The 23040-nt window shown below is 57.2% G+C and overlaps 1 protein-coding gene and 1 long non-coding RNA gene across 2 annotated transcripts in view; one reads left to right on the top strand and one right to left on the bottom strand.

Annotated features, from left to right (window-relative positions):
• ABHD11 (abhydrolase domain containing 11) overlaps positions 1–6151 on the top strand; it is a 29089-nt gene extending 22938 nt beyond the window's left edge. The window contains exon 7 of the mRNA XM_061562220.1: positions 6089–6151. The gene's annotated coding sequence lies outside the window, so the exon portion shown is untranslated. The remainder of the gene's footprint in view (positions 1–6088) is intronic.
• LOC133349080 (uncharacterized) lies at positions 5116–8050 on the bottom strand. Its single transcript, XR_009755886.1, has 3 exons — positions 8010–8050; positions 6140–6335; positions 5116–5658 (listed from the first exon to the last, which is right to left on the bottom strand). It is a non-coding gene; the product is annotated as an uncharacterized LOC133349080 (long non-coding RNA).
• Between the last annotated feature and the right edge of the window lie 14990 nt (positions 8051–23040).

The following is a 23040-nucleotide window of genomic DNA, read 5'->3' as shown; positions in this document are numbered from 1 at the left end:
CGAGGGATCTTTTTTTCTTTTGTACGTGTGTAAGTGTGAATGTGTGTGTGTATATGCGTGTGTATATGCGTGTGTTTGAGTATGTAAGTGTGTATGCGTGTGTGTATGTAAGTGTGAATGTGTGTGATTGTGTGTATGTGTGTAAGTGTGTGTATGTATGTGGTGTCGGGGTTAGCGCGCTGCATACCAACCGGCGACCCGAGTTCGAGTCCCCCTCACGGTGAACAACATCGGTGACGATTATCTGAACCGGTCCTGGGTCGTCGACTCAGCCTCTTATGAGCACCTGCTGCGGTGGTTAAACATCACCACTAGGGGCGACAAAGGCGGTCGGGGGGGTGGTGCTGTCCACCCATCCCCTCGTATTCCACAGCGCCGGCCTTCAATAGGTGCTTACTCGCTAACAGCACTTGCCCCAACAGTCTGTTAAGGCTATACGGGGATCTTTTTTCTTTGGGGAGCGGTGGCGCAATGGTTAGCGCGCTGCGATACCAACCCAGCGATCCCAACTTTGATTTCCGCTCACGGCCATCGACCATCGGTGATGATTATCTGACACGGTCCTGGGACTCTCCCCTAGGTCGGCTCAGCCTTAAATACGTTTCTGGTGCACCACTGGGAAGGCAAAGGCGGCCGGGCGTGGTGTTGGCTACCCGGCCCCTCGTGCGCCGTGCGTCCACTGCGTTAGTAACAGCGGACTCAACCGTGCGGCCTTAACATGGAAAATAATATATAATAGGTGACGTTTCGGGCAATTACCCTTCTTCATGGCATGCCGCACCGCCCGCCCCGTGCCCCCAGCCGGCCCCCTCCTCGTGGCTGTCGGCGTGGGGTGAAAGGGGAGGCGGCGGTCAGGCCGCGTGGGGATGGAGCGAGACGGGATGGGAGGAGAGGAGCAGGAGGAGCGATTTGAACGAATTCGATTTTCGCTATCAGGAAATCGCCATCGAGACGTTGGCCCAGCAACCGCCAGGGGGTCGCAGAGTGGTCCGGTGGTTGTCTTTGTACTGCCTAGGTCGACTCAGCCTCAAATGAGTACCAGGGGAGACAAAGGCGTAGCAGCTCGATACCAGCCCTTGGCCGCCCCATCGGTCCGTGTGGGCTACCCGGGGGACCTTTGTCTGTGTCAGCCGAGCTTCCTGTCCGCGGGGGTCTCCACTCGCATCCGTCAATGGGCCGAGGCAGATTGACGCCATCCTCTAATCACAGCTGATCGTTGTCTCACCAAGGGGCGCAACAGGCGGACAGATTTACAGCCACCGCTGTGTGCGCGTGTGTGGCCCACACCAGTGGCCATCATATGAACTTGGCCCTGGGCCTCCTGCTCCCCTCTAGGTCGACTCAGCCTCAAATGAGTCAACATCGCCACTCGGCGTGGGTGCTGGTCATCCACACCCCTCGTGCGCCGCGAACAGCACTTGCCCCAACAGTCTGTTAAGGCTTCGCGGGGGATCTTTGTCTTTGTGCGTGTGGGGGTGGCCGTGTTCGTAATGCATCGGCCCCACGGCCTTCTGGGAGCGAATCCCGTCCAGCAGCATTGGGGCCTTAATTTCAGATTGTTTTAATTCGGAGACCGCGAGTCCGACCGGATGTGCTATGTGGAGGGACCAACATTTATTATAGAAGACTTTACTGCTCTTGATATTACTGGACATCTGTGAAAAAGCTGTACAGCTCATCGGATTTCTCCAATTCAAATACACAATCTGATTCTCATGTTCTCCACAACGGTCCTAACGGTGAAGTTGTAATAGTAAATATAGTGTAGTCACTCGTGTCTTGAAGAGAGAGAGAATTTTGTGGGGTGAAGAGACGATGGTGGCTGTGATGATGGTGATGAGAGGGGTGGATCAGAGAGATAAGTGAGTGACCTGCAGTGTGGTGGGTGAGTGTGTTAGTGAGTGTACGAGTGAGTGTGCAAGTGAGTGAGTTGGTGAGTGTGTGGGCGAGTGTGTGAGTCAATGGGCGAGTGAGTGTGTGAGTGGAACTTGCGGGGACCGATTGGTACAAGAATCCGGACACATTCCCATCGGTGAGCTCCCAGCAGGCGAGGAGGCGACGTTGGCCGGGTCACGTGGCCCGCATGCCCTGCCGCTGCGGGCCCAAGCAGCTTATTTTTGGACGAATAGAGGGGGGCTACACGGGTGCGATACGGGCTGGAGAAGAGATGGAGTGATGCGGTACGGGGGAATGTGGAGCTGAGTGGACTTGCCGATGACCGGTACCAGTGGTGTCCAGATCGGCCTCTGTGGAGGAGGCTCGTGTAGGACGCTGCTGCTGCTGCTACTGGGCAGTTGGAGGCAGTCGCTCTCCAGCAGAGGAGTAGGGGGCACATCTGGTGCCACTGCCAGTCATCTGGGTCTGTGAGTGGGTGAGTGGTGAGTAGGTGGGTGAGTGGGTGGGTGATTGGGTGGTTGAGTAGGTGGGTGAGTGGGTGGGGTGAGTGGGTGAGTGGGTTAGTGGGTGGTTGAGTGTGTGGGTGAGTGGGTGAATGAGTGGGTGGGTGGGTGAGTGACGATTATCTGAACCGGTCCTGGGCCTCTCCTAAGTCGACTCGTGCGGTGAGTAGTCAACATCTCAACTCGGCAGAGGCGGCCGGGGTTGGTGTTGACGACCCATGCCCACGTGTGCCACAGTGCCGGCCTTCATCGGCGTCACTCGCTTCGAGCAGCACTTGCCCCAACAGTGCGTGAAGTCTACGCGGGGCTTCTTGGTCTTTGTGTGTCCACGTGTGCGGAGTAAACCCGCCTCGTGCTCCACGCGCCTCCTCCTCCCTCTCTCAGCGTCATCCATCTTCGTCAAGTCAACACGGGGCGGCGAGGGGTGACACCACGGGGGGGCTTCTCCCTCCCCCCACTTCCTCCCCCCTCCCACACCGCCCCTCCCCTCTCGCCATTCCCTCCCCTCCCCCTCTCGCCCCCCATCTTCTGTCTCTCCCTCTATCCCTCCACCTCCACGATCTCCCCTCTCCATTCTCTCTCCTCTCCCTCTCCTGTCTCCCACTCTCGGTTTCCCTCCCCATCTCCCTCCCATCTCCCTCCCGTCTCCCTCCCCATCTCCCTCCCGTCTCCCCTCCCCATCTCCCTCCCATTTCCAACACGACTACTCTCCCCCTCTCCACTTTCACCTCTCCCTTCACTCTCTCCGTCCCTCTCTCACTACTGACTCCCCCTCTCTCATTCATTCTCTCGTGTCGCGTCTCCCTCTTCCACCCCCCCCCTCGTGTCTCTCCCCATTCCTCACCCTCACCACTCACTCACTCACTCACCCCATTCATCACCCTCACCACTCACTCACTCTCCCCATTCCTCACCCTCACCACTCACTCACTCTCCCCATTCCTCACCACTCACTCTCTCTCTCTTCATTCCTGGCACCAGGATCCATGCCAACCGCGCTCCGCTACTGCACTTACAGAGACCCATAGACTTACACAGAGACCCATAGACTTACACAGAGACCCATAGACATACACAGAGACCCATAGACTTACACAGAGACCCATAGACATACACAGAGACCCATAGACTTACACAGAGACCCATAGACTTACACAGAGACCCATAGACATACACAGAGACCCATAGACATACACAGAGACCCATAGACATACACAGAGACCCATAGACATACACAGAGACCCATAGACATAGAGACCTATAGACTTACACAGATACCCATAGACTTACACAGAGACCCATAGACTTACACAGAGACCCATAGACTTACACAGAGACCCATAGACATCGTTAGAGACCCATAGACTTACACAGAGACCCATAGACTTACACAGAGACCCATAGACATCGTTAGAGACCCATAGACATCGTTAGAGACCCATAGACTTCGTTAGAGACCCATATTCTTGCTTAGCCACCACTCGACTTACATAGGCAGCCCTGGACTTTGATAAAGCGCCTTGCTGTTTGCCTGTCGCGATGTTTGTAGGTGGCGATGTTTGTAATAACTTTATCCTTCCCCCTCGTTCCGTGTTCCTACATCACCCGCGCGTTTGCTCGCTCTGCCCTCTCGCTCATCCCACGTCTCTCTCTCATCCCACGTCTCCCCGTCTCTCTCTCATCCCACGTCTCCCCCGTCTCTCTCTCATCCCACGTCTCTCGCTCATCCCACGTCTCCCCGTCTCTCTCTCATCCCACGTCTCCCCCGTCTCTCTCTCGCTGCGAGCGCTCTCCATCAGCCCTCACTCCTCCTCTCCCATCGCTCGATGTCACTCTCTCGTCACTCTCCCCCCTTCCCATCTCTCTCGTCTCTCCACTGCACTCTCTGCACGCTCTCCCATCTCATTCGTCTTCGATCACTCCCCCATCTTCCTTCTCCCACTCCCATCTCCCCCGCCTGCTATCTCTCTCTCTCTGTCCGAACTCTCCCCCTCATTTCTCCCCCACCTCTCGTCCACCACCATTTCCCTACCTCTCCCTCCCCGTCTCCGTCTCTCGCCTCCCACACTTTCTCTCCTCCACTCTTCCATCTCTCTCGTTAGTGGGAGGTCACGTGTGGTGTTAATGAGGTACTTAATATTCAACCAATTACCGCGCTTCTCATTACCGCGACGCGTGACCGGGAGTCACACGGAGTCACGGGGAGGGGACGAGGGTGGGCGCTGGGTGGGTGGGAGGGGGGAGGGATATTTTATATCCACCCGGCTCCCTGGATCGGTGCATTCGGCCCGGGACATCCTCTGCAGAAGACAATTATTGGTCTCAATGGACCCGTGTCTGGTTATAGAGGCTAACTGCCTACCTGACTGCGTGTCTGCCTACCTGCTTAGTTGCCTACCCACCCACCTCTATACCTACCTGCTCACCCACATACCTACCAACTAACCTATGCAGATCCCTACTCTAGCTGCTCACCATGTCAGTAAGCTCACAGCAAGCCCCTTGTGTGTTAGTGAGTCATGGTCACTGTGTTAGTGACCATGGCTACTGTATGACTAAGCAGGGTATTCACACCTCATAGTCACATCTTTCTGGGAGTGCGTTTGCTTGTCGGTAGCATTGGTTCAATACGAGCGAATCTGTGGACGGGTTTCGACATTCAGTGCCTCATCAAGTAGTCAGGCTCGCTTGAACTGATGCTGGTGAACTGCCCAGATGTCTATAGGCAAGGGCCCTCTCTCGGTTCGACGTGGCAGACTGGACCAGATGTGGGCTCTGCTTCACCATCATCCTTCCCATATATTTCCCCTGCACATATAAACGAAACAAATCAAGTATCTTTTTTACACATCCCATCAGTCAAACGGCCTTCCGTAAGTTTATTTTCAGCAGCATTGGTTCAGCACAGGCAATGCTGCCGAAAAATCGCAGTCCAAATCGCGCAACTTCATCATCGCGCCGCAACTGCTTTGTCCGCATCTGAGCGAGTAGTTGCGCAACTTTGGAAAACGTGTCACGTGACGGTAAAGCGCGTCGCTTGCAAATCGCCGAGCAGATCGGCACACCGCTTGCAAGTAGAGTCTCCGTCTCTCCCTCTTGCAACCGGTTGCGTGGCTGCCTGCAACCGGTTGCCCGGCTGCTCGCAACCACGAGGAGGAGGAACCACAGACGAGCGGGGAGATTCAGCAGCAGCAGCAGCAGCAGCCACGCGATCAGGAGCTGGCACCAAATCCCCCCTCCCTCCAAGCTCTGCGGTCCTCTATATATGAAGTTGTTGTTGGCCAGTAACCGGCAGCACCCGGAAAGAAAAAAACCCGCGCGTGTTGGCGAGGAATAAAATGTGTGTATGTATTTTGCGTGTATGTTGTATGTTGCATGCATGTTGTATGCATGTTGTATGTATGCTGAACTTTGGCAAGGCAGCAAAACAGCAACAGCAACAGCCCCAGATCAGACCAAGAGAACACCACCACGCAGCCCCTGGACACGATGGCACTTCAAGGCTGAACATCACAACGTGCCCAGCGCCGTGTACCCGATCTTCATCGTAATCCGTGAACCAAGCCATTCGCCTCTCGACAATATTAATTTAATCATTTTCTCTCAAAACGTAAAAATGTCACTTCTTGTTAAAACTTTGTACGTATGCATCTTGTATGTATGTTGAACTTCTTTCGTACCGTACGTAGGCAACCGTGCTAATTGGAGGTGCGTGCAAGGACTACAACCTACACACTCACTGGCGATGGTCACTGCGATGACCTCTTGACCCATTGCCGGTGGCCTGCAAGGAGCGAGCCTGAAGCTTCGCGAGGGCGAGAATCTGAGGATCAGAACATTTCCTTGCGCCGCAGGATCCGATGAGCTTCCACGCTCTTTGTCCGCAGATGTCCGGAATGTCACGGACCGGTGATGGGTCGGAACGACTCGCGGGAGCTGTTGAGAGGAGGCCAGTGATTGAGAGAATGTCGTCATAAATTTAAATACATTTAAATAAATCTCTTGAATTCATTTTAACGAAACGAGGAATGACAGTGCCGTGATATTGTGGATGGCCTGTGCAGCAAACACAAAGACAAAGATCCCCCGTATAGCCTTGAACAGGTTGCTGGGGCAAGTGCTCGTTAGTGTGCACCTCTAAAGGCAGCCACGGCGCGGGAAGTGTGCGGTAGTGATGGCCAGCACCACGCCCGGCCGCCTTTGTCTTCCACAGCGGCGATGATTACACATCGCACCAGGCACTCATTTGAGGCTGAGTCACCCTGGAGGAGACTTGGGGCTGGCTCGGATATAATCAGCCACGGGTGTTGGTCACCGTAAGCGGGAATCGAACTCGCCGGGTTCGCCACGCAGTGCGCTAACCACTACCCCACCGCTCCTGCACGGACACACACACACCTCCCTACCTGCCGACATAGGTGCTCCTCGCTAAGAGCACTTGGCCCCAACAGTTCGATAAAGGCTACACGGGGGATCTTTGTCTGTGTGCGTGTGTTGGGTGTGTAAATAAATAAATATCAGCGTGCACGCGCGCGCACACAATCACGCACGCGCGGCGCTAAAATCACATTAAATTAACACGGAAAGCCGGGATAATTGTGAGCAATTACAGCCCCCACCCCCCCACCCCCTCCAACTCTTCCCCCCCTCCACCTCCCCGGGGTAATCAGCGCCAAGTCACGTGGTGCGTCGCTACGGGTGACTCGTTATGAGTGTTTATATTTGTAGAGTGGGGGTGGGGGGAGATGGGGGGAGGTAGATGGAGGGGAGTTGGGGGGTCGGATGGGGGGAGATGGGGGGAGTGAGGGGAGATGGGGGGCAGATGGGGGGAGTGAAGGGAGAGTGGATGGAGATGGAGGGGTTGGGGGAAGGGGTTGGGGGGAGGGGAGGGAGGGGTTGGGGGGAGGGAGGGGTTGGGGGGAGGGGTTGGGGGGAGGGAGGGGTTGGGGGGGAGGGGGGGGGAGGGGTTGGGGGGAGGGGGGGAGGGGTTGGGGGGAGGGGGGGGAGGGGTTGGGGGGAGGGGGTGGAGGGTTGGGGGGAGGGGGTGGAGGGGTTGGGGGGAGGGGTTGGGGGGAGGGAGGGGTTGGGGGGAGGGGTTGGGGGGAGGGAGGGGTTGGGGGAGGGGGGGAGGGGTTGGGGGGAGGGGGGGGAGGGGTTGGGGGAGGGGTTGGGGGGAGGGAGGGGTTGGGGGGAGGGGTTGGGGGGAGGGAGGGGTTGGGGGGAGGGGTTGGGGGGAGGGGTTGGGGGGAGGGGGGGGAGGGGTTGGGGGGAGGGGGGGGAGGGGTTGGGGGGAGGGGGGGGAGGGGTTGGGGGGAGGGGGGGGAGGGGTTGGGGGGAGGGGGGGGAGGGGTTGGGGGGAGGGGGGGAGGGGTTGGGGTGGAGGGGGGGGAGGGGTTGGGGGGAGGGGGGGGAGGGGTTGGGGGGAGGGGGGGGAGGGGTTGGGGGGAGGGGGGGAGGGGTTGGGGGGAGGGGGGGAGGGGTTGGGGGGAGGGGGGGGAGGGGTTGGGGGAGGGGGGGAGGGGTTGGGGGAGGGGGGGAGGGGTTGGGAGGAGGGGGGGAAGGTTGGGGGGAGGGGTTGGGGAGAGGGGTTGGAGGGAGGGGGGGATGTACCGGCACACGCGTCGTGACGTCATCAGCCCAAACATTGGATCTATGGGGAAAGAGCGAGAGAGAGTGAGGGGTGAGTGAGGGAGAGGGGGTGAGAGTGTGAGTGAGATGAGTGAGAGTGTGAGTGAGAGGAAGTGAGTGAGATGGGTGAGAGTGTGTGAGATGAGTGAGAGTGTGAGTGAGAGAAAGTGAGTGAGAGGGGTGAGGGCGAGGGAGAGGATGTGGGAGAGGGTGGGGGGAGTGTGGGAGGGATCGAGTGAGTGGGGGTGAGTGTGTGGAAGAGTGTGGGAGGGGTGAGTGTGTGGGAGAGTGTGAGAGTGGGGGAGGTGGAGGTATGTGGGAGAGTGAGTGGGGGTGAGTGTGTGGAAGAGTGTGGGGGGGGTGGGAGAGTGTGAGAGGGGGGGAGTGTGTGGAAGTATGTGGGAGAGAGAGTGAGTGAGGGGTGAGGGTGGGAGAGTGTGAGAGGGGGGGGGGAGTGTGTGGGAGTGTGTGGAGAGAGCGAGGGGAGTGTGTGGGAGTGTGTGGGAGTGTGTGAGAGTGGGGGAGTGTGGAGGTATGTGGGAGAGAGTGAGGGGGTGTGTGGGAGTGTGTGGAGGTATGTGGGAGAGAGTGAGGGGGGGTATTGGGGGGGGTGCGAGTGGGAGAGGGCGTGCGATAGAGTGGAGCGGTGGCGCAGCAGTTAGCCCACTCCACTACGAACCGGGCGACCCGAGTTCGATTTCCGCTCCCGGTCACCAATCCCAGTCATGATTATCTTAGCCGATCCTGGGCCTCCCCCACCCCACCCCCACTAGGTCGACTCAGCCTCAAAATAAGTACCTGGAGCGGTGTGTAAACATTACTACAGGGAAGACAAAGGCGGTCGAGCGGGCGTGGTGCTGGCCACCCACCCCCTCGTGAGCCGTGCCGGCCTTCACAGGCGCCACTCGCCAGCAGCACTTGCTCCCAACAGTCTGTGAAGGCTACACGGGGGATCTTTGCCTTTGGCGGAGTGGAGCGGTAGGCAGAGCTCCGTGTGTGAGAGTGCGACACGGAGAGTGAGCGGAGAGAGTCGCGCGGGATGTGTAGAGGAGAGGTGAGGGAGGGGTGAGGGAGGGGTGAGGGGGGGGTGAGGGAGGGGTGAGTGAGACGTGAGTGAGAGGTAAGGGGGAGGTGAGGGAGGGGTGAGGGGGGGGTGAGTGAGAGGTAAGGGGGAGGTGAGGGAGGGGTGAGGGGGGGGCGAGGGAGTGGTGAGTGAGAGGTGAGGGGGAGGTGAGGGGGAAGTGAGTGAGAGGTGAGGGAGGGGTGAGTGAGAGGTGAGGGGGAGGTGAGGGGGAGGTGAGGGAGGGGTGAGGTGAGGGGGAGGTGAGAGAGTGGTGAGTGAGAGGTGAGGGGGAGGTGAGGGGGAGGTGAGGGAGTGGTGAGGGGGAGGTGAGTGAGAGGTGAGGGAGGGGTGAGTGAGAGGTGAGGGGGAGGTGAGGGAGGGGTGAGGTGAGGGGGAGGTGAGGGGGAGGTGAGAGAGTGGTGAGTGAGAGGTGAGGGGGAGGTGAGGGGGAGGTGAGGGGGGAGGTGAGTGAGAGGTGAGAGAGTGGTGAGTGAGAGGTGAGGGGGAGGTGAGGGGAGGTGAGGGAGTGGTGAGGGGGAGGTGACGGGGAGGTGAGGGGGAGGTGAGGGGGGGTGAGGGGGAGGTGAGGGAGTGGTGAGTGAGAGGTGAGTGAGAGGTGAGGGGGAGGTGAGGGAGTGGTGAGGGGGAGGTGAGGGGGGGGTGAGAGGGAGGTGAGTGAGAGGTGAGGGAGTGGTGAGTGAGAGCTGAGTGAGAGGTGAGTGAGAGGTGAGGGGGAGGTGAGAGAGTGGTGAGGGGGAGGTGAGGGGGAGGTGAGGGGGGGGTGAGGGGGAGGTGAGGGAGTGGTGAGTGAGAGGTGAGGGGGAGGTGAGGGGGAGGTGAGGGAGTGGTGAGTGAGAGGTGAGGGAGAGGTGAGGGAGAGGTGAGAGGGTGGTGAGTGAGAGGTGAGTGAGAGGTGAGGGAGTGGTGAGTGAGAGGTGAGGGGAAGGTGAGGGAGGGTGAGGGAGTGGTGAGGGGGAGGTAAGGGGGGTGAGGGAGGGGTGAGGGGGAGGTGAGTGAGAGGTAAGGGGGAGGTGAGGGAGGGGTGAGGGGGGGGGCGAGGGAGTGGTGAGTGAGTGAGAGGTGAGGGGGAGGTGAGGGGGAGGTGAGTGAGAGGTGAGGGAGGGGTGAGTGAGAGGTGAGGGGGAGGTGAGGGGGAGGTGAGGGAGAGGTGAGAGGGTGGTGAGTGAGAGGTGAGGGGGAGGTGAGGGGGAGGTGAGTGAGAGGTGAGGGAGGGGTGAGTGAGAGGTGAGGGGGAGGTGAGGGGGAGGTGAGGGAGGGGTGAGGTGAGGGGGAGGTGAGGGGGAGGTGAGAGAGTGGTGAGTGAGAGGTGAGGGGGAGGTGAGGGAGTGGTGAGGGGGAGGTGAGTGAGAGGTGAGGGAGGGGTGAGTGAGAGGTGAGGGGGAGGTGAGGGGGAGGTGAGGGAGGGGTCAGGTGAGGGGGAGGTGAGGGGGAGGTGAGAGAGTGGTGAGTGAGAGGTGAGGGGGAGGTGAGGGGAGGTGAGGGAGTGGTGAGGGGGAGGTGACGGGGAGGTGAGGGGGAGGTGAGGGGGGGTGAGGGGGAGGTGAGGGAGTGGTGAGTGAGAGGTGAGGGGGAGGTGAGGGAGTGGTGAGGGGGAGGTGAGGGGGGGGGGGTGAGGTGAGTGAGAGGTGAGGGAGTGGTGAGTGAGAGGTGAGTGAGAGGTGAGTGAGAGGTGAGTGAGAGGTGAGGGGGAGGTGAGGGAGTGGTGAGGGGGAGGTGAGGGGGAGGTGAGGGGGAGGTGAGGGGGGGGGTGAGGGGGAGGTGAGGGAGTGGTGAGTGAGAGGTGAGGGGGAGGTGAGGGGGAGGTGAGGGAGTGGTGAGTGAGAGGTGAGGGAGAGGTGAGGGAGAGGTGAGAGGGGGGTGAGTGAGGGGTGAGTGAGAGGTGAGGGAGCGGTGAGTGAGAGGTGAGGGGAAGGTGAGGGAGGGGTGAGGGAGGGGTGAGGGGGAGGTGAGGGAGGGGTGAGGGGGATGGGTGAGGGGGAGGTGAGGGAGGGGTGAGGGGGGGTGAGGGAGTGGTGAGGGAGAAGTGAGGGGGAGGTGAGGGAGTGGTGAGGGGGAGGTGAGGGGGAGGTGAGGGAGTGGTGAGTGAGAGGTGAGGGGGAGGTGAGGGAGAGGTGAGAGGGTGGTGAGTGAGAGGTGAGGGGGAGGTGAGGGAGTGGTGAGGGGGAGGTGAGGGGGAGGTGAGGGAGTGGTGAGTGAGAGGTGAGGGGGAGGTGAGGGGGAGGTGAGGGAGTGGTGAGTGAGAGGTGAGGGGGAGGTGAGGGAGGGAACGGAGAGGAATGCGGGAGAGTGAGCGAGAGAGCGAGAGGGGAGAGAGCTGCAGACCCGGGGAGTGGAGGCAGAGGGAGGAGAGCGGTGAGAGTGACGAGAGACAGGGGGGGAGGCGAGGGAGGGAGGGGAGAGGCTCTGAGTGTGAGAGGAGAGAGGGGGGAGAGGAAAATATGGGAGAGTGAGGAGAGTGAGTGAGGAGAGTGAGTAAGGTGAGTGAGGAGTGTGTGATGAGAATGAGGAGAGTGAGGGGAGTGAGTGGAGTGAGGAGAGTGAGGGGAGTGAGTGAGGAGAGTGAGTGGAGTGAGGAGTGTGTGATGAGAATGAGGAGAGTGAGGGGAGTGAGTGGAGTGAGGAGTGTGTGATGAGAATGAGGAGAGTGAGGAGAGTGAGTGGAGTGAGGAGTGTGTGATGAGAATGAGGAGAGTGAGGGGAGTGAGTGGAGTGAGTGGAGTGAGGAGAGTGAGTGAGGAGAGTGAGTGGAGTGAGGAGTGTGTGATGAGAATGAGGAGAGTGAGGGGAGTGAGTGGAGTGAGGAGAGTGAGGGGAGTGAGTGAGGAGAGTGAGTGGAGTGAGGAGTGTGTGATGAGAATGAGGAGAGTGAGGAGAGTGAGTGGAGTGAGGAGTGTGTGATGAGAATGAGGAGAGTGAGGGGAGTGAGTGGAGTGAGTGGAGTGAGGAGAGTGAGTGAGGAGAGTGAGTGGAGTGAGGAGTGTGTGATGAGAATGAGGAGAGTGAGGGGAGTGAGTGGAGTGAGGAGAGATAGGAGAGTGAGGAGAGTGATTGAGGAGAGTGTGGAGAGTGAGGAGAGTGAGGAGAGTGAGTGAGGAGAGTGAGGAGAGTGAGTGAGGAGAGGGAGTGAGGAGAGTGAGAGTGAGTGAGGAGAGGGAGTGAGGAGAGTGAGGAGAGTGAGTGAGAGTGTGAATGAGAGTGAGTGAGGAGAGTGTGTGATAAGAGTGAGTGAGGAGAGTGTGTGATAAGAGTGAGGAGAGTGAGTGAGGAGAGTGAGGAGAGTGAGTGAGGAGAGTGTGGAGAGTGAGGAGAGTGAGGAGAGTGAGTGAGGAGAGTGTGGAGAGTGCGGAGAGTGTGGAGAGTGAGTGAGGAGAGTGAGTGATGAGAGTGAGGAGAGTGAGTGAGGAGAGTGAGTGAGGAGAGTGAGTGAGGAGAGTGTGGAGAGTGAGGAGAGTGTGGAGAGTGAGTGAGGAGAGTGAGGAGAGTGAGTGAGGAGAGGGAGTGAGGAGAGTGAGTGATGAGAGTGAGGAGAGTGTGGAGATTGAGTGAGGAGAGTGAGTGAGAAGAGTGAGGAGAGTGAGGAGAGTGAGTGATGAGAGTGAGGAGAGTGAGTGATGAGAGTGAGTGAGGAGAGTGAGTGTGAGTGAGGAGAGTGAGTGAGAAGAGTGAGGAGAGTGAGTGAGGAGAGGGAGTGAGGAGAGTGAGGAGAGTGAGTGAGGAGAGGGAGTGAGGAGAGTGAGTGATGAGAGTGAGGAGAGTGAGGAGAGTGTGGAGATTGAGTGAGGAGAGTGAGTGAGGAGAGTGAGGAGAGTGAGTGAGGAGAGTGAGTGAGGAGAGTGAGGAGAGTGAGTGAGGAGAGTGAGGAGAGTGAGTGAGGAGAGTGAGTGAGGAGAGTGAGTGATGAGAGTGAGGAGAGTGAGGAGAGTGAGGAGAGCGAGTGATGAGAGTGAGGAGAGTGAGGAGAGTGAGTGAGGAGAGGGAGTGAGGAGAGTGAGTGATGAGAGTGAGGAGAGTGAGTGAGGAGAGTGAGGAGAGTGAGGAGAGTGAGTGAGGAGAGGGAGTGAGGAAAGTGAGAGTGAGTGAGGAGAGGGAGTGAGGAGAGTGAGGAGAGTGAGTGATGAGAGTGAGGAGAGTGAGGAGAGTGTGGAGAGTAAGTGAGGAGAGTGAGTGATGAGAGTGAGGAGAGTGAGTGATGAGAGTGAGTGAGGAGAGTGAGTGTGAGTGAGGAGAGGGAGTGAGGAGAGTGAGAGTGAGTGAGGAGAGGGAGTGAGGAGAGTGAGGAGAGTGAGTGAGGAGAGGGAGTGAGGAGAGTGAGTGATGAGAGTGAGGAGAGTGAGGAGAGTGAGTGAGGAGAGTGAGGAGAGTGAGGAGAGTGAGTGAGGAGAGTGAGTGAGGAGAGTGAGTGAGGAGAGAGAGTGAGGAGAGTGAGTGAGAGTGTGAATGAGAGTGTCTATGTAGGGAGAGGAGTGAGTGTGAGGACGAGTAGAGAGTGAGGAGTGAGTAGAGAGTGAGGAGAGTGTGAGTAGAGAGAGATGGAGGAGGGGAGCGGTGGCGGAGTGGTTAGCGCGCGGCGCGACGAACCCGGCGTCCGAGTTCGATTCCCGCGCGATTATCTGAACCGGTCCTGGACATCCCCGAGGTCAACTCAGCCTCAAATGAGTGCCTGGTATGGTGTGTAAACATCGCCACTAGGGAGACAAAGGCGGCCGGGCGGCGTGCTGCTGGCCACCCACCTGCTCGCGGACGGCACTTGCCCCAACAGTCTGTGAAGGCTATGGGGGGGCCCTTTATCTTTGTGAGGAATGAGAGGGGGGCGGGGCGGGGGGTGTGGGAATGCTGCGGTCACGTGACTCCCGCCAGCTCCCCGACTCCTCTCCCTCGGCGACGCGCGGTTCCCATGGCAACCCAGGGGAGGGGTAATAATTGGCAGGGGGCTTGAGCGGGGGGAGGGAGTGGGGGGGGGCGGGGGGAGCGGGGGGAGTGAGCGGGGGGGGTGAGGGAGTGGGGGATTGAGTGGGAGGATTGAGTGGGGGGCGGGGGGAGGGAGCGGGGGGGGGGCGGGAGTGGGGGGAGAAAGTGGGGGGAGGGAGCGGGGGATTGAGTGGGGGGAGAAAGTGGAGGGAGGGATTGGGGGGGAGGGAGCGGTGGGATTGAGTGGGAGGATTGAGTGGGGGCGGGGGGAGGGAGCGGGGGGGGGGGCGGGGGGGAGGGAGCGGGGGGGAGGGAGCGGGGGGGCGGGGGGAGGGAGCGGGGGGATTGAGTGGGAGGATTGAGTGGGGGGCGGGGGGAGGGAGCGGGGGGGGGGCGGGGGGAGGGAGTGGGGGGATTGAGTGGGAGGATTGAGTGGGGGGAGCGGGGGGGAGGGAGCGGGGGGGGCGGGGGGAGGGAGTGGGGGATTGAGTGGGAGGATTGAGTGGGGGGGAGCGGGGGGGAGGGAGCGGGGGGGGGCGGGGGGAGGGAGTGGGGGATTGAGTGGGAGGATTGAGTGGGGGGGAGCGGGGGGGAGGGAGCGGGGGGGGCGGGGGGAGGGAGTGGGGGGATTGAGTGGGAGGATTGAGTGGGGGGGAGCGGGGGGGAGGGAGCGGGGGGGGCGGGGGGAGGGAGTGGGGGGATTGAGTGGGAGGATTGAGTGGGGGGGAGCGGGGGGGAGGGAGCGGGGGGGGCGGGGGGAGGGAGTGGGGGGATTGAGTGGGAGGATTGAGTGGGGGGGAGCGGGGGGGAGGGAGCGGGGGGGGCGGGGGGAGGGAGTGGCGGGATTGAGTGGGGGAGGGAGCGGGGGGGGGAGCGGGGGGAGCACAGGGACTGACGCTGGGCAGCTGTAGACACCTCTACTGTATTCTTAGGTTTTTTCGGTAAAGTCACGTAGGTAAAAAAATTACAATTAATAAAAGTAAAATGAAAATAAAATAAAAATCACGACGTTTCGGAGGCAACACACGCTTCCGTCTTGCCTCCGAAACGTCGTGATTTTTATTTTATTTTAATTTTACTTTTATTAATTTAACTTTTTTTACCTACGTGACTTTTCCGAAAAAACCTAAGAATATGAATCCTTGCAGTCACGAAAGCTTCAAATCTAGAATTAATAACCTCTACTGTAGCTTGGCCTCCTATTCCCCGCTGGCGGAGTGTTTTGTAGAAAGAGTTGGGAGGTTTCCCGCACTGAACTTCTTTCGCACCAGTTCTATAGGAATTAGTTGTTTCAATCTCGATGATGATTTAAAAGTGCATCACGCCAGGGGCATCGCTCCAGTTCTGGACGGTCGCAAAAGCGCATCCGAAAGCGCCCCGCAGTGACCACGGTCTGTCCGATGGCGAGTTAAGACCACCGCTGTTGCGAGGATGATCGCAGGATGATCGGAGGATGATCGCAGGATGATCGCAGGATGATCGCAGGATGATCCCTGTCGCACCCCGGGGTGGACGGGGAATGGCTCCGACTGCCCGGGTCGCGCCGCTTCACCCGGGCCTGCGCACCGTCACGACGGCCCTCGGTGATTGTGAGCACAGGGTCAGTGGAGCCTCACATCACGAGGGGCAATTAAAATCCCTGGCCGCTGGGTGGGATCGGAGGCCTTGACCTGGTCAACAAAGCAGCGCTGTAAATCCCGGTACAACTCCCGACACTTCTGCTGTACACACGGACAGAGAATCATACGGAGTCCGTGCAGGAGCGCCAAGGCCGGCGTGAAACAACATTTGGGGGCCCCGCAAGCCTCTCCTCGGCGTTCTGCTTGCTAAGGGGATGTTGAGTAACCCTTGCCAGGACCTTCCTGGGCATGGCAGCTGTTACAATCGGCGCAATGTAGTTACTACGCCACTGATAATGTAGTCACTACGCCACTGATAATGTAGTTACTACGCCACTGATAATGTAGTTACTACACCACTGATAATGTAGTTACTACGCCACTGATAATGTAGTTACTACGCCACTGATAATGTAGTCACTACGTCACTGGTAATGTAGTTACTACACCACTGATAATGTAGTTACTACAACACTGATAATGTAGTTACTATGCCACTAATAATGTAGTTACTACACCACTGATAATGTAGTTACTACGCCACTGGTAATGTAGTTACTACACCACTGTAATGTAGTTACTACAACACTGATAATGTAGTTACTACACCACTGATAATGTAGTTACTACGCCACTGATAATGTAGTTACTACGCCACTAATAATGTAGTTACTACACCACTGATAATGTAGTTACTACGCCACTAATAATGTAGTTACTACACCACTGATAATGTAGTTACTACGCCACTAATAATGTAGTTACTACACCACTGATAATGTAGTCACTACGCCACTGATAATGTAGTTACTACGCCACTGATAATGTAGTTACTACGCCACTAATAATGTAGTTACTACACCACTGATAATGTAGTTACTACGCCACTAATAATGTAGTTACTACACCACTGATAATGTAGTTACTACGCCACTGATAATGTAGTTACTACGCCACTAATAATGTAGTTACTACACCACTGATAATGTAGTTACTACGCCACTAATAATGTAGTTACTACACCACTGATAATGTAGTCACTACGCCACTAATAATGTAGTTACTACGCCACTGATAATGTAGTTACTACGCCACTGATAATGTAGTCACTACGTCACTGGTAATGTAGTTACTACACCACTGATAATGTAGTTACTACGTCACTGATAATGTAGTTACTACCCCACTGATTATGTAGTTACTACGCCACTGATTATGTAGTTACTACACCACTGATAATGGAGTTACTACGCCACTGATAATGTAGTTACTACGTCACTGCATCTGTCTAATCCCACGGAACCCAGTCTGTGGTCCAAATATAGCAATGATGACGATGTCATGGACAAATCAGCCTGCACATCATGGCCACTCTGCCTCAACAGTTCGCTTGGGAGGTTATCCTTGCACACAATGCGATATACCTTGTCTCAATCGCCGGATCTCTCCTCGCATCTCGTCTGCATGTGTCACATCGGCCGGGCACTCACAGGGGTTGGCCACTTCCTCTAACCTCTGAGGCGCGGCAACCCCTCGCAGGGCCAGCGAGCGTGCAGACACTTCACGTGGCCAGCGGTAGCGATTTCCTGTAGCTTCTAACTACAACAAAAAATATCAATAAATACACTGGTCAACAATTTTTTTTTTCTGACCTGGACTTTTGCAGTTGTTTTAGACTAATTTCAGGGTGCTGATTCCAAATCTGATCTCAGATTTGCTGTATCACATCTCATTTGTATGCTATCGGCATACCCCATTTTCATTTATTTTACCCGGAATTAACTCTGTCACTTATGATTGCAAGTTGTTGCGAGTCAGTGACTGCTTTAGTGTTAAAATATGGTGCTGTATTTTTAGGATAGTGTGTTTATAATATAATGTTATGTAGATATCCACATTTATTTAATATTTTTCTTCTGAAGTTTTTATTGAAAATGCAATATGATATCTCAAAAACCTGATGTGATAGACAAAAACTGATGCCAGATTTGGAATCAGTACCCCAAAATTACCTTAAAACCGTTGGAATATCTTATGCCAGAAAAAGTGTGTTGACCAGTGTTATTACTGCTGCTGTGCACAGCACAGATCCGGCCTCGGTTGGACTCCTGCTGCTGCTGTCTCTGCTGGGGTGGAGCGCTCCGTCTCCTCGACCTGTGTGTATGTTGATCTTCTTTCGCACCGTACGTAACCAAACGTGCTCATCGAAGGTACGGGGATGAATCAACCTGCTGCGCCCGGTTGAGTCATGATCCAGCACTCGCTGATCACTCGCTCACCCACCGGCGGTCAGTCGCATACTTATCGCTCTTCTGCAGCTACTACTGCCGTGGTCACTGCTCCCCGTGAGCGTCACTTGTGGATTCCTCCCCCTCGTGTTGAGGACTCGGTCTCTACCTGGCACGGGCTGTGTCGTCTCATCCATCACGACCACCACCACCACCACCACACTGTGCTCAACAATCACCACCACACTGTGTTCAACCACAACCATCATACTGCGGGTCACAACATCTCACTCAGCCACACACTCAACCACCCACTCACACACTTACTCACCCACTCACTCACACACCCACTCACTCACCCACCCACTCACACACTCATTCACCCACCCACTCACACACCCACCCACCCACTCACACACTCTCACCCACCCCCTCACACACTCACTCACTCACCCACTCACTCACACACCCACTCACTCACTCACCCACCCACTCACTCAGACACTCACTCACCCACGCAGAAGTCAAATATCCCCCTTAAATGCCACTATAGCCTGAAACAGACTGTATGGGCAAGTGCTGTTAGCGAATAGCAGCAGCACCTATGAAGGCCGGCACGGCACACGAGGGGGTGGGTGGCCAGCACCACGCAGGCCGCTTTTGCCTCTCCAGTGCTGTTTGAGGCTGAGTCGACGTAGAGGAGGCCCAGGACCGGTTCTGATAATCGTCGCCGGTGTTGTCGGCCGTAAGCGGGAATCGAACTCGAGTCGCCGGGTTCGTAGCGCAGCGTGGCGCTAACCACTACACTGCCGCTGCCTACTAAACACAGTCACACGTGAACACACGCCTGTCCCCTGGGTAATGCCGTTACCTGATCCATAACTCAAACAATCATCAGCGTCGTGCGGAATATAAATAACAAAATTGATAATCAGACAATGTCTCCTTCACCCTGCATCCGTCTCTCCACATCAGAAATAAAACATTATGTTTGTAACACATCCCATCAGCCGCGCGTCCTTCTGGTGAGTAGATACATTCAGCAGCGTTGCTTCAATAGAAGCAAAACACCCGGACTGGTTGTGACATTTTATTTTACCAGGTAAAGCCCCACTCGGCTGTGGAGCTGATTTGTCAGAAGCGACCTGCCCACCACAATCGACAGCTGATAAACGCAGCCAAACACTTTCATGGCGTGGCGACGTTGATTCTAACTGTGGAGGGGAAAACCGGAGGACCCGGAGAAAAATCCACGCGACCACGGGAAGAGAGAGAGACACGCAAACTACAAATATACAGCAGCAGCAGCAGGCGTCAGGGTCGGGATGGAACCCACGACCTCCTGCGCACCAGGAGAGGTGGTTCACATCTCCTAGCCACCGTGATGATGATATAGACAGCAGCAGGCGTCAGGGTCGGGATGGAACCCACGACCTCCTGCGCACCAGGAGAGGCAGTTCACATCTCCTAGCCACCGTGATGATGATATAGACAGCAGCAGGCGTCAGGGTCGGGATGGGACCCACGACCTCCTGCACACCAGGAGAGGTAGTGGACATCTCCTAGCCACCGTGATGATGACATAGACAGCAGCAGGCGTCAAGGTCGGGATGGAACCCACGACCTCCTGCGCACCAGGAGAGGTAGTTCACATCTCATAGCCACCGTGATGATGACATAGACAGCAGCAGGCGTCAGGGTCGGGATGGAACCCACGACCTCCTGCGCACCAGGAGAGGGAGTTGACATCGCCCATAACAAGTTGCGTCGCATCAGCAGCAAGAGGCAGCGTCGCGCTGGAATCAATGCCGGTGGAAGTGGCGGGAATATTTGTGTTGTTGTCTGATCCATAGTTGTTGTTTTTTATGCGGTTAACTAGCCACCAAAGATTACTGTGAAATAACCTCCACCACCCGACGAGACCGTCACGGTTCATTGTTCTTGTTGTTATTTATAATTATAATTTATGAGAACAACATCACGCGTTTGGAGTGTTTGGCTGCCGTTATAAATGTGCACGCGATAATCCGCACCGGCCACGTCGCTTCTGACAAAGAGCTACTTGCTAAAATAACAGATCGTTTAGCTGAGATTGATCAACAACGTACAACGCCGTGAGCTTCAACGTCGACTTGTATTCAGGATGTGTTAGATTGTTGAGTTTGTAATTGTGAGCATATTTTGTGAGAATGATCAATAAAAAGCGGAACCATGTAACAATATGTTTTGGCAAATCTGACGACCGACCGCACGATAATCGTGACCTTCACCCAGCACGATTATCGTGACCCTCACCCAGCACGATTATCGTGACCTTCACACCACACGATTATCGTGACCCTCACCCCACACGATTATCGTGACCCTCACCCAGCACGATAATCGTGACCCTCACACCACACGATTATCGTGACCCTCACACCACACGATTATCGTGACCCTCACACCACACGATTATCGTGACCCTCACACCACACGATTATCGTGACCCTCACACCACACGATTATCGTGACCCTCACACCACACGATTATCGTGACCCTCACACCACACAATTATCGTGACACTCACACCACACGATTATCGTGACACTCACACCACACGATTATCGTGACCCTCACGCGTCACGATTATCGTGACATTCACACCACACGATTATCGTGACCCTCACCCCACACGATTATCGTGACCCTCACCCAGCACGATAATCGTGACCCTCACACCACACGATTATCGTGACCCTCACACCACACGATTATCGTGACCCTCACACCACACGATTATCGTGACCCTCACACCACACGATTATCGTGACCCTCACACCACACGATTATCGTGACCCTCACACCACACGATTATCGTGACCCTCACACCACACAATTATCGTGACACTCACACCACACGATTATCGTGACACTCACACCACACGATTATCGTGACCCTCACGCGTCACGATTATCGTGACATTCACACCACACGATTATCGTGACCCTCACACCACACGATTATCGTGACCCTCACACCACGATAATCGTGACCCTCACCCCACACGATAATCGTGACCCTCACACCACACGATAATCATGACCCTCACCCCACACGATAATCGTGACCCTCACCCCACACGATTATCGTGACATTCACACCACACGATAATCGTGACCCTCACCCAGCACGATTATCGTGACCCTCACACCACACGATTATCGTGACCCTCACCCCACACGATTATCGTGACCCTCACCCCACACGATAATCGTGACCCTCACCCCACACGATTATCGTGACATTCACACCACACGATTATCGTGACCCTCACGCGGCAGCAGCGCGCTTGTGTTTGGACGTCTGCGCGACTCAGCGACGAGGGAGCCCCCCGCCCCGCCCCCCTGCCCCCCGCCCCGCCCCCCGTGCCCCCGTGCCCAGCCCCTCTGCCCCCCGGGCCCCGCCCCCCGGCCCCTGGGCGCTGTAATCACCGCCACTTAGAGGCCATTCCAGAGCCATTTCCCGCCTCATTGAGAGCGGTGGGGGGGGGGGGCTGCGAGAGTTGTGAGCGGGGAGCGGTGGCGCAGCGGTTAGCGCTACGCTGCGCTACGAACCCCGGCGAGCCCAAGTTCGATTCCCGCTCACGGCCACCGGCACCGATGACGATTATCTGAAGCGGTGTTCGGTCCATTCAAGTGCTAAAACGAGTACCTGGTGTGTTAGACATCTGCGTTAGGGAGACAAAGGCGGTCGGGCGTGGTGCTGGCCACCCCACCCCCTCGTGCGCCGTGCCGGCCTTCACAGGTGCTCGCCAACAGCACTTGCCCCAACAGTCTGTTAAGGCTACACGGGGGATCTTTGTCTTTGTTTCATTTTGACTCTCAGGTGCCCGCTGCTGTTAATCGACGGGCAGCACGGGGCGGGGGGGGCAAGTGAAGTGCAGTACAATAATGTTGTACTGCACTTCTAGTGCACTTCTAGTGCAGTACAACAATGTTGCCCTCTGCTGCCCACGCGGAACGGGAGAGGCCCCGCAGCAGCCGATACCGCCTGGCACGCGTGGTGGAGGTGGTGGAGGCGGTGGCACGCGTGGTGGAGGCGGTGGCACGCGTGGTGGAGGTGGAGGAGGTGGTGGAAGTGGTGGCACGCGTGGTGGTGGAGGTGGTGGAGGTGGTGGCACGCGTGGTGGAGGAGGGAGGAGGTGGTGGAGGTGGTGGCACGCGTGGTGGAGGTGGTGGAGGTGGTGGCACGCGTGGTGGAGGAGGAAGTGGAGGTGGCACGCGTGGTGGTGGAGGTGGTGGCACGCGTGGTGGAGGTGGTGGAGGTGGTGGAGGTGGTGGCACGCGTGGTGGAGGAGGTGGAGGTGGCACGCAAGGTGGTGGAGGTGGTGGCACGCGTGGTGGAGGAGGAGGTGGAGGTGGCACGCGTGGTGGTGGAGGTGGTGGCACGCGTGGTGGAGGTGGTGGAGGTGGTGGAGGTGGTGGCACGCGTGGTGGAGGAGGAGGTGGAGGTGGCACGCAAGGTGGTGGAGGTGGTGGCACGCGTGGTGGAGGTGGTGGAGGCGGTGGCACGCGTGGTGGAGGAGGAGGAGGTGGAAGTGGCACGCGTGGTGGAGGTGGTGGAGGAGGAGGTGGTGGAGGTGGCACGCGTGGTGGAGGAGGTGGTGGGGCACTTCCACTCACCGGCCCCGCTGGACGATGATTCACCAGTCGCGGTGTTTGTGAATTGGCCGCAGTGGAGCTTACGTTGTAAAGTCGTCGTCACACGTAGCGAGTAAATAAAGACAAAGATCCCCCGTGTAGCTGTTGAGCCAAGTGAAGTCAGTCAGCACCACGCCCGGCAACCTTTGTCTCCCCAATGGCGACGTTCACACGCCGCACTGAGTACTCATTTGAGGCTGAGTCAACCTAGGGGAGGCCCAGGACCGGTTCAGATGATCGTCACCGGAGTTGGCCGTGAGCGGAAATCGAACTCGGGTCAACGGTTTCGTAGCGCAGCGTAGCACGAAACCACTGCGCCACCACTCCCCCTACACAACAACAACCGCCATTCGCCACTAAGTGGCGGTGACGTCACCACGATGCTTGTGCCAGGCCAAGTGCACCTTGAGGCCACGTGAAGTGTCGAAAGCCCGCTGGCAGGAGGTCACGGGGCAGACCCAGGTGCCACTGGTCGACTGACCGAGATGAC

This window comes from Lethenteron reissneri, chromosome 29 (genome assembly GCF_015708825.2).
Source record: "Lethenteron reissneri isolate LAM-NWPU_2019-01 chromosome 29, ASM1570882v1, whole genome shotgun sequence".
NCBI lineage: Eukaryota > Metazoa > Chordata > Hyperoartia > Petromyzontiformes > Petromyzontidae > Lethenteron > Lethenteron reissneri.
This window is presented reverse-complemented; position numbering and strand designations above follow the sequence as displayed.